Raw genomic sequence first — 9,653 nt, forward strand, 5'->3', positions numbered from 1 at the left:
GGGTGCGGGAGCCCCCTGTCCCGCAAGCCAGCCGAGGGTCCGGGCGCTGGGGACAGGGTGTCCACCGGGTCCCTGGGAGTCTCTCCCTGGGCCTGGCTGGAGGTCCGGGAGCTGGGCCCGGTGCTGGAGCTCCGTTCCCGGGGTGCGGGAGCCCCCTGTCCCGCAAGCCAGCCGAGGGTCCGGTCGCTGGGGTCGGGTGTCCACCGAGGCCCGGGGAGGCTCTCCCCGGCCTGGCTGGAGGTCCGGGAGCTGGGCCCGGTGCTGGAGCTCCGTCCCGGGGTGCGGGGGCCCCCTGTCCTGCAAGCCAGCCGAGGGTCCGGGCGCTGGGGACAGGGCGTCCACCGGGGCCCGGGGAGTCTCTCCCCGGCCTGGCTGGAGGTCCGGGAGCTGGGCCCGGTGCTGGAGCTCCGTCCCGGGGTGCGGGAGCCCCCTGTCCCGCAAGCCAGCCGAGGGTCTGGGCGCTGGGACCGGGTGTCCACCGGGGCCCGGGGAGGCTCTCCCCGGCCTGGCTGGGGGTCCGGAAGCTGGGCCCGGTGCTGGAGCTCCATCCCGGGGTACGGGAGCCCCCTGTCCCGCAAGCCAGCCGAGGGTCCGGGCGCTGGGGACGGGTGTGCACCGGGGCCCGGGGAGGCTCTCCCCGGCCTGGCTGGGGGTCCGGAAGCTGGTCCCGGGCCCGGTGCTGGAGCTCCGTTCCCGGGGTGCGGGAGCCCCCTGTCCCGCAAGCCAGCCGAGGGTCCGGGCGCTGGGGACAGGGTGTCCACCAGGGCCCGGGGAGGCTCTCCCTGGCCTGGCTAGGGTTCGGAAGCTGGGCCCGGGTCCGGGGCTTGTGCTCCGTCCCAGTGTCCCAGGGAGCGGGAGCCCCCCGTCCTGCAAGCCAGCCGAGGGTCCATGCGCTGGGGAAGGGTGTCCACCGGGGCCCAGGGAGTTTCTCCCCGGCCTGGCTAGGGTTCTGAAGCTGGGACCGGGCCCGGGGCTCTTGCACCGTCCGGCGGGCCCCGGGGTGCGTGAGCCACCCCCGTCCTGCAAGACAGCCGAGGGTCTAGGTGCTGGAGACAGGGGTCCACCGGGGCCCAGGGAGGCTCTCTCCGGCCTGGCTGCTATCAGAAGCAGGGACCGGGCCGGTGTGCAGGAGTGGCTGGCTTTATCTGCTACGCTGACGGAGCGTAGTTTTCTGCCCACCCCTAGTTATGAGTACAGGAAGTAATGCCTCAGGACACTTTTACATACACACATGCCTTTGTGAATCAGCCCCAAAATGTTTAACTCCCTACTAGTAAAAGTGCATAGCGGGCAGAGTCTTTTCTTTTTGTACTAAATGTATATGAAAATTCGCTAGTGCAATTTTAATTACAATTTTTAATGTTTATTGTCATATTCACTATTGCAGGTGAGTACGTAAAAGAATACTACGGATGTACTATTTAATGTTTTGAAAAATGCCTTTGTGAATAGACCACAATGTGTCAAGGCTGCCCAGCAGAACAACCCTCCATCTTCTTTGATGACAGCAGCAGAAGGAGCCCCTTTACAGTGAATGAAACAATAGCAGACTGCACTGGAGGCTGACAAGCCCTGCACAGCTTTGAAAAATGCATTCTTGAAAACTGAAACTGAATATTTTTGGGCTTTTTCTAGACTGGGTCGCCACAGGAAGGCTGGGGCTTCCTTTAAGCTTCTTGTTTAGTAAATGGTCCTCGCGACTAAAAGAACTAAGGACAAAGGGTTTTGTACGGTTCTCACTCTGAGATAAAGCGACGCTGTTTCTTGCTGCCGCCTGTATATTGAACACCGTTTCTAACAGTAAAGAAGGGGTGCACTGTCACTCTAATGTTCTCAGGGGGGGTCCCTCAACTTGATGCCGCAGCCCCTAGGTTGCCCCGCCAGTAAACCCTTTGCTACTGCTGGGACCAGAAGGAAGGATGAACAGTCTCGGCACATCGCTGTTCTGCCTCCGTACCTGGAGAGAGGTAGCCCTTGAGCCAGTCTGGGGATGTCACTGGACACTCACCAGTTCTTGACATTGATTTGACCTTCATGTTTACTGGTGCTGGACCCAGAGAAGCGTATCACTTTTGCTGTAGTTGACTTCTATAGAAATGCACCAAAAACAAGCGAGTAACGAAAATAGATGGAAATGGTTGCTACCACCACTGAGGCCTTGAATATAATTAATATGGGGCCTCCACTCCGCTCAGCAGCACGACTGAAAGACTATCTTGAGACTGGGCAGAAGAAACAAATACCAAAAAACAGCACCTGTCCCTTTCTTTGACATGTGCTGTTTACAAGGGGATTGCGCCACCGGAACATCACTATTCCCGATGTTCCAGTGGTGCAATGCCCTGCACCATATATACAAAGTGCCGTTAAGCCACTTGTGTGGCTTAATACTGCTTTATAAATATGGTACACTTTCACACATTTTTCTTCATCAAAGGGGTGTGCAATGGGTGTTGCTGTTGGCGTTCCACTTCAACAGCCATTGCTTTTTGACGCTGCACCAAATTTATAAGGATCTGTAAATCTGAGGCACCACCAAAAACTAACGTCATGCAAATTGCCATATTTGAATGTTTATGTGCAGGAAGGGATTCCTTCTTGCATGTAAACAATCATTCCCTGCAATGCAGGCAACCTTGCACTATGGCACAAGGATGTCTTGTGGGTGCTAGGCAGCTATTTTTATTGTCAGGCAAGGGAAAACACAGGGGTGCGCAGTATTCTTGTAAACACGGAGCATACCTGCGTTTTTTAAATGATGCAGTGTGGTGCAGCAAAATGTGCCCCCTCGATGTGCCATTTCCTCATAAACATGCCCATCAGTTTGTTGAAGCAGATAAAAGGAAAGTGGTCTGGTTTTACTTGCTGGATACCATGCCTGCATACCTATTCATTTACAGGGAGTTGCAAATTGCAATCTGGCTATTTAATATTCATTAGGGAGGTCATTTAGCAACAATCTCCCAAACAACATTGGGACCCGGCACCCTCCCAGTCCACCTCTGGGGCTGGGTGGTCCCTGGGCATCTGGTCGCCTGGCTGCGCGACCAGATGGCCCTGCGGGCCGGGCGACCAGATGGCCCTGCGGGCCGGGCGACCAGATGGCCCTGCGGGCCGGGCGACCAGATGGCCCTGCGGGCCGGGTGACCAGATGGCCGGCCTGCCGGCCGGCCGGGCTATTTCCAACTTTTGTCCACCCCCAGAGTTCTGTAAGCCCCCACTACGTGGGGGCTTAATAGTCGGTAAAAAATGGGCTCCCCGGGCAGGCTGTCGGGGAGAGGACGTGGCCTGGGCTTAACCCTCCTTGGTTCCCGCCGAGGGTCCGGGTGCTGGGGACAGGGGGTCCACCGGGGGCCCGGGGAGGCTGTCCCTGGCCTGGCTGGAGGTCCGGAAGCTGGGCCCGGGGCTGGAGCTCCGTCCCAGGGTGCGGCTCCGTCCCAGAGCCCGGGAGCCCCCCCGTCCTGCGAGCCAGCTGAGGGTACGGGCGCTAGGGAAGAGAGGGTCCACCGGGGCCCGGGGAGGCTCTCCCCGGCCTGGCTGGGGGTTCGGAAGCTGGGCCCGGTGCTGGAGCTCCGTCCCAGGGTGCGGCTCCGTTCCCGGGGTGCGGGAGCCCCCTGTCCCGCAAGCCAGCCGAGGGTCCGGGCGCTGGGGACAGGGTGTCCACCGGGTCCCTGGGAGTCTCTCCCCGGGCCTGGCTGGAGGTCCGGGAGCTGGGCCCGGTGCTGGAGCTCCGTTCCCGGGGTGCGGGAGCCCCCTGTCCCGCAAGCCAGCCGAGGGTCCGGTCGCTGGGGACAGGGGGTCCACCGGGGGCCCGGGGAGGCTGTCCCTGGCCTGGCTGGAGGTCCGGAAGCTGGGCCCGGGGCTGGAGCTCCGTCCCAGGGTGCGGCTCCGTCCCAGAGCCCGGGAGCCCCCCGTCCTGCGAGCCAGCTGAGGGTACGGGCGCTAGGGAAGAGAGGGTCCACCGGGGCCCGGGGAGGCTCTCCCCGGCCTGGCTGGGGGTTCGGAAGCTGGGCCCGGTGCTGGAGCTCCGTCCCAGGGTGCGGCTCCGTTCCCGGGGTGCGGGAGCCCCCTGTCCCGCAAGCCAGCCGAGGGTCCGGGCGCTGGGGACAGGGTGTCCACCGGGTCCCTGGGAGTCTTTCCCCGGGCCTGGCTGGAGGTCCGGGAGCTGGGCCCGGTGCTGGAGCTCCGTTCCCGGGGTGCGGGAGCCCCCTGTCCCGCAAGCCAGCCGAGGGTCCGGTCGCTGGGGACAGGGGGTCCACCGGGGGCCCGGGGAGGCTGTCCCTGGCCTGGCTGGAGGTCCGGAAGCTGGGCCCGGGGCTGGAGCTCCGTCCCAGGGTGCGGCTCCGTCCCAGAGCCCGGGAGCCCCCCCGTCCTGCGAACCTGCTGAGGGTACGGGCGCTAGGGAAGAGAGGGTCCACCGGGGCCCGGGGAGGCTCCCCCGGCCTGGCTGGGGGTTCGGAAGCTGGGCCCGGTGCTGGAGCTCCGTCCCAGGGTGCGGCTCCGTTCCCGGGGTGCGGGAGCCCCCTGTCCCGCAAGCCAGCCGAGGGTCCGGGCGCTGGGGACAGGGTGTCCACCGGGTCCCTGGGAGTCTCTCCCTGGGCCTGGCTGGAGGTCCGGGAGCTGGGCCCGGTGCTGGAGCTCCGTTCCCGGGGTGCGGGAGCCCCCTGTCCCGCAAGCCAGCCGAGGGTCCGGTCGCTGGGGTCGGGTGTCCACCGAGGCCCGGGGAGGCTCTCCCCGGCCTGGCTGGAGGTCCGGGAGCTGGGCCCGGTGCTGGAGCTCCGTCCCGGGGTGCGGGGGCCCCCTGTCCTGCAAGCCAGCCGAGGGTCCGGGCGCTGGGGACAGGGCGTCCACCGGGGCCCGGGGAGTCTCTCCCCGGCCTGGCTGGAGGTCCGGGAGCTGGGCCCGGTGCTGGAGCTCCGTCCCGGGGTGCGGGAGCCCCCTGTCCCGCAAGCCAGCCGAGGGTCTGGGCGCTGGGACCGGGTGTCCACCGGGGCCCGGGGAGGCTCTCCCCGGCCTGGCTGGGGGTCCGGAAGCTGGGCCCGGTGCTGGAGCTCCATCCCGGGGTACGGGAGCCCCCTGTCCCGCAAGCCAGCCGAGGGTCCGGGCGCTGGGGACGGGTGTGCACCGGGGCCCGGGGAGGCTCTCCCCGGCCTGGCTGGGGGTCCGGAAGCTGGTCCCGGGCCCGGTGCTGGAGCTCCGTTCCCGGGGTGCGGGAGCCCCCTGTCCCGCAAGCCAGCCGAGGGTCCGGGCGCTGGGGACAGGGTGTCCACCAGGGCCCGGGGAGGCTCTCCCTGGCCTGGCTAGGGTTCGGAAGCTGGGCCCGGGTCCGGGGCTTGTGCTCCGTCCCAGTGTCCCAGGGAGCGGGAGCCCCCCGTCCTGCAAGCCAGCCGAGGGTCCATGCGCTGGGGAAGGGTGTCCACCGGGGCCCAGGGAGTTTCTCCCCGGCCTGGCTAGGGTTCTGAAGCTGGGACCGGGCCCGGGGCTCTTGCACTGTCCGGCGGGCCCCGGGGTGCGTGAGCCACCCCCGTCCTGCAAGACAGCCGAGGGTCTAGGTGCTGGAGACAGGGGTCCACCGGGGCCCAGGGAGGCTCTCTCCGGCCTGGCTGCTATCAGAAGCAGGGACCGGGCCGGTGTGCAGGAGTGGCTGGCTTTATCTGCTACGCTGACGGAGCGTAGTTTTCTGCCCACCCCTAGTTATGAGTACAGGAAGTAATGCCTCAGGACACTTTTACATACACACATGCCTTTGTGAATCAGCCCCAAAATGTTTAACTCCCTACTAGTAAAAGTGCATAGCGGGCAGAGTCTTTTCTTTTTGTACTAAATGTATATGAAAATTCGCTAGTGCAATTTTAATTACAATTTTTAATGTTTATTGTCATATTCACTATTGCAGGTGAGTACGTAAAAGAATACTACGGATGTACTATTTAATGTTTTGAAAAATGCCTTTGTGAATAGACCACAATGTGTCAAGGCTGCCCAGCAGAACAACCCTCCATCTTCTTTGATGACAGCAGCAGAAGGAGCCCCTTTACAGTGAATGAAACAATAGCAGACTGCACTGGAGGCTGACAAGCCCTGCACAGCTTTGAAAAATGCATTCTTGAAAACTGAAACTGAATATTTTTGGGCTTTTTCTAGACTGGGTCGCCACAGGAAGGCTGGGGCTTCCTTTAAGCTTCTTGTTTAGTAAATGGTCCTCGCGACTAAAAGAACTAAGGACAAAGGGTTTTGTACGGTTCTCACTCTGAGATAAAGCGACGCTGTTTCTTGCTGCCGCCTGTATATTGAACACCGTTTCTAACAGTAAAGAAGGGGTGCACTGTCACTCTAATGTTCTCAGGGGGGGTCCCTCAACTTGATGCCGCAGCCCCTAGGTTGCCCCGCCAGTAAACCCTTTGCTACTGCTGGGACCAGAAGGAAGGATGAACAGTCTCGGCACATCGCTGTTCTGCCTCCGTACCTGGAGAGAGGTAGCCCTTGAGCCAGTCTGGGGATGTCACTGGACACTCACCAGTTCTTGACATTGATTTGACCTTCATGTTTACTGGTGCTGGACCCAGAGAAGCGTATCACTTTTGCTGTAGTTGACTTCTATAGAAATGCACCAAAAACAAGCGAGTAACGAAAATAGATGGAAATGGTTGCTACCACCACTGAGGCCTTGAATATAATTAATATGGGGCCTCCACTCCGCTCAGCAGCACGACTGAAAGACTATCTTGAGACTGGGCAGAAGAAACAAATACCAAAAAACAGCACCTGTCCCTTTCTTTGACATGTGCTGTTTACAAGGGGATTGCGCCACCGGAACATCACTATTCCCGATGTTCCAGTGGTGCAATGCCCTGCACCATATATACAAAGTGCCGTTAAGCCACTTGTGTGGCTTAATACTGCTTTGTAAATATGGTACACTTTCACACATTTTTCTTCATCAAAGGGGTGTGCAATGGGTGTTGCTGTTGGCGTTCCACTTCAACAGCCATTGCTTTTTGACGCTGCACCAAATTTATAAGGATCTGTAAATCTGAGGCACCACCAAAAACTAACGTCATGCAAATTGCCATATTTGAATGTTTATGTGCAGGAAGGGATTCCTTCTTGCATGTAAACAATCATTCCCTGCAATGCAGGCAACCTTGCACTATGGCACAAGGATGTCTTGTGGGTGCTAGGCAGCTATTTTTATTGTCAGGCAAGGGAAAACACAGGGGTGCGCAGTATTCTTGTAAACACGGAGCATACCTGCGTTTTTTAAATGATGCAGTGTGGTGCAGCAAAATGTGCCCCCTCGATGTGCCATTTCCTCATAAACATGCCCATCAGTTTGTTGAAGCAGATAAAAGGAAAGTGGTCTGGTTTTACTTGCTGGATACCATGCCTGCATACCTATTCATTTACAGGGAGTTGCAAATTGCAATCTGGCTATTTAATATTCATTAGGGAGGTCATTTAGCAACAATCTCCCAAACAACATTTTTGGGACGTTCTCTAATAGCACACAGATTGAATTGCAAAATGACAGGCATGTTAAAAAAGTTTGGTGTATAGTTTGCACCCACTTTTTGCAGCCGGCTTGTACGTACATCAGGCCGCCCTTCTTTAAGGCCAATCCACTCCAAGCTCCTTCAAACCATAAAATTGAAGTTTATAATAAAAATGACACTTTGCTTCAGTTTCAATACAGTCTAAGTAAGGGTGTCTTATGGTTGCAGTAATATCCTGTAAATAGCAGGAATTTCTGTGCCTTGAGTTACACACTAACACAATAAAAAAAAACTCGTTTATTTTAGCCCGTTAACATTAATCTTGCATTCCAATGTATTTATCTGAAGAAGATTTTCCACAGTGATAAATTGTCAGTATACAAGGAAACCTTTGAGAATATCTACTTCAAGGAGTCCAAGGTGTTCTTGACATCTGAGTGAATCTGCAGCATCATTGCAAATGGTGTGTGTAGAGTGTGTGAGGTGGTGCTACTAGGAGTGAATCCTGACTGTTCAGCGACCACTAACCATCCCATTTATGGGGAGAGCCTGCTTGCACAAACTTTCTTCTTTTTTACTTAATTTTTTCAATTTTTCAAATAATAACAGGGCGGTTGAATACAGTCTTCACCATATCTTCAAACAGTCAAATCTAATTAGCGGCAGAGTCCCATGAGACATCTATAATGCATGATTATCGACAACATAGTGTGAGAATAACATCTTACACATTTACCGTATCTCACAAATCTCAACTTTACGTTTCGCTGTTGCTATCAGAGGTAACATTCTGATCATTCCCATTGAGCATCAGAATCAGAAGGGAGGGTTGAAATATTAATTTATCTAAAATACTGACTTATACTCATCACTGGTGTAAGCCAGGTAGCGCTCTAACAAAACAAATGACTTACCGATCTCCACCTGCAACATTATCAACTGAAAGATATTGACTTGCACAATACTGTCAGGGTAGGAGGATGTGGACCTGGAATAGTAAATCTATACTCTCCTACTTATGCCTACCAGCTGATAGTGCGCTATTCTGCATAACATTCTGCAAGCCAACATTTTGCAGCCAATATTGTTGCCGGTTGTTGGAAAGCGGTTCCCGGGGAGGCTGCGGAGTGTGCTCCCGTCCACCCTGGGGCCCACCTTTCCCAGAATTAGGCCGAGCAAGAGCAGAGAGGCCCTGCCTGGCAGGGTCTCGCACCTAGGATCGCACGCGCTGCGCTTACTCTCTCTTCGGATAGAGGGACACCACACAGTAGGTCGTTTATAAGGTAATAAGTCTTTATCGATAGTTGTCAGGGATCTTTATGATCCGGTAAGCAGGTACCAAAGTAAATGCCACAAGCGGCAGCGATCTTGTGATGAGGGAAAAAGGGGGTAGCGGGACAGTCTTTGAATCAGTGTCTCTGCGAGGTATCCGGCGCACAGCTCTCAATCCTCAAGCTGAGGGGATGTTGCTTCTCTCGGCAATCTCTGCCGGTTCTCTTGGAGGAGCGGGCCGCGAGTCACTCAGCAGGCACCGGAGGGTCTTAGTTCAGGGAGCCGCGACGGCGTCAGCAGGGCCCAGATGGATCAGAGTTCGGGGAGCCGCGACGGCGTCAGCAGGGCTCAGATGGTCTCAGGGTTCGGGGAGCCGCGACGGCGTCAGCAGGGCTCAGATGGTTTCAGAGTTCGGGGAGCCGTGACAGCGTCCGCAGGGCTCAGGTGGTTTCAGAGTTCGGATAGCGATCTTCTGTTCGGTGAGCGATCGAGCCGCGACCAGGTCAGCAGGCTCTCGTCAGCCCAGGTCTTCTCTGCCTCTCGTCCCTTCAGCACCCCTTGTTATACTTCCCTTCCTCTTTGAAGTCCGGGGTCCTCGCGGAGAGGGGTCTGGTGCCTGGGGGGCGGTGTGTCGGTGTTTCCTGTCGCTCAGCCCCTTGATCTGTTCAGATGTGTCCGGGAGGGACTCCAGACGCCCAGCAGGAGAGGCGCCCGCTCACCGGGGGCCTGGTGGTCGATCGAAACCTCCCTCGGGGAAGAGACCAGAGGTGTGACAGAGTCGGCGCCTCTCGGTCTGGTTTGGGGGGGTGTCGTTCTCCCTCGGCCGGGCATGTGTGTTGGGGATCTGTTCGGCCCTCGGGATGTTGGTCCACGGAAGCCGAAAGGCCG

Source organism: Triturus cristatus, chromosome 2_1, assembly GCF_964204655.1.
Source record: "Triturus cristatus chromosome 2_1, aTriCri1.1, whole genome shotgun sequence".
NCBI classification, from domain to species: domain Eukaryota; kingdom Metazoa; phylum Chordata; class Amphibia; order Caudata; family Salamandridae; genus Triturus; species Triturus cristatus.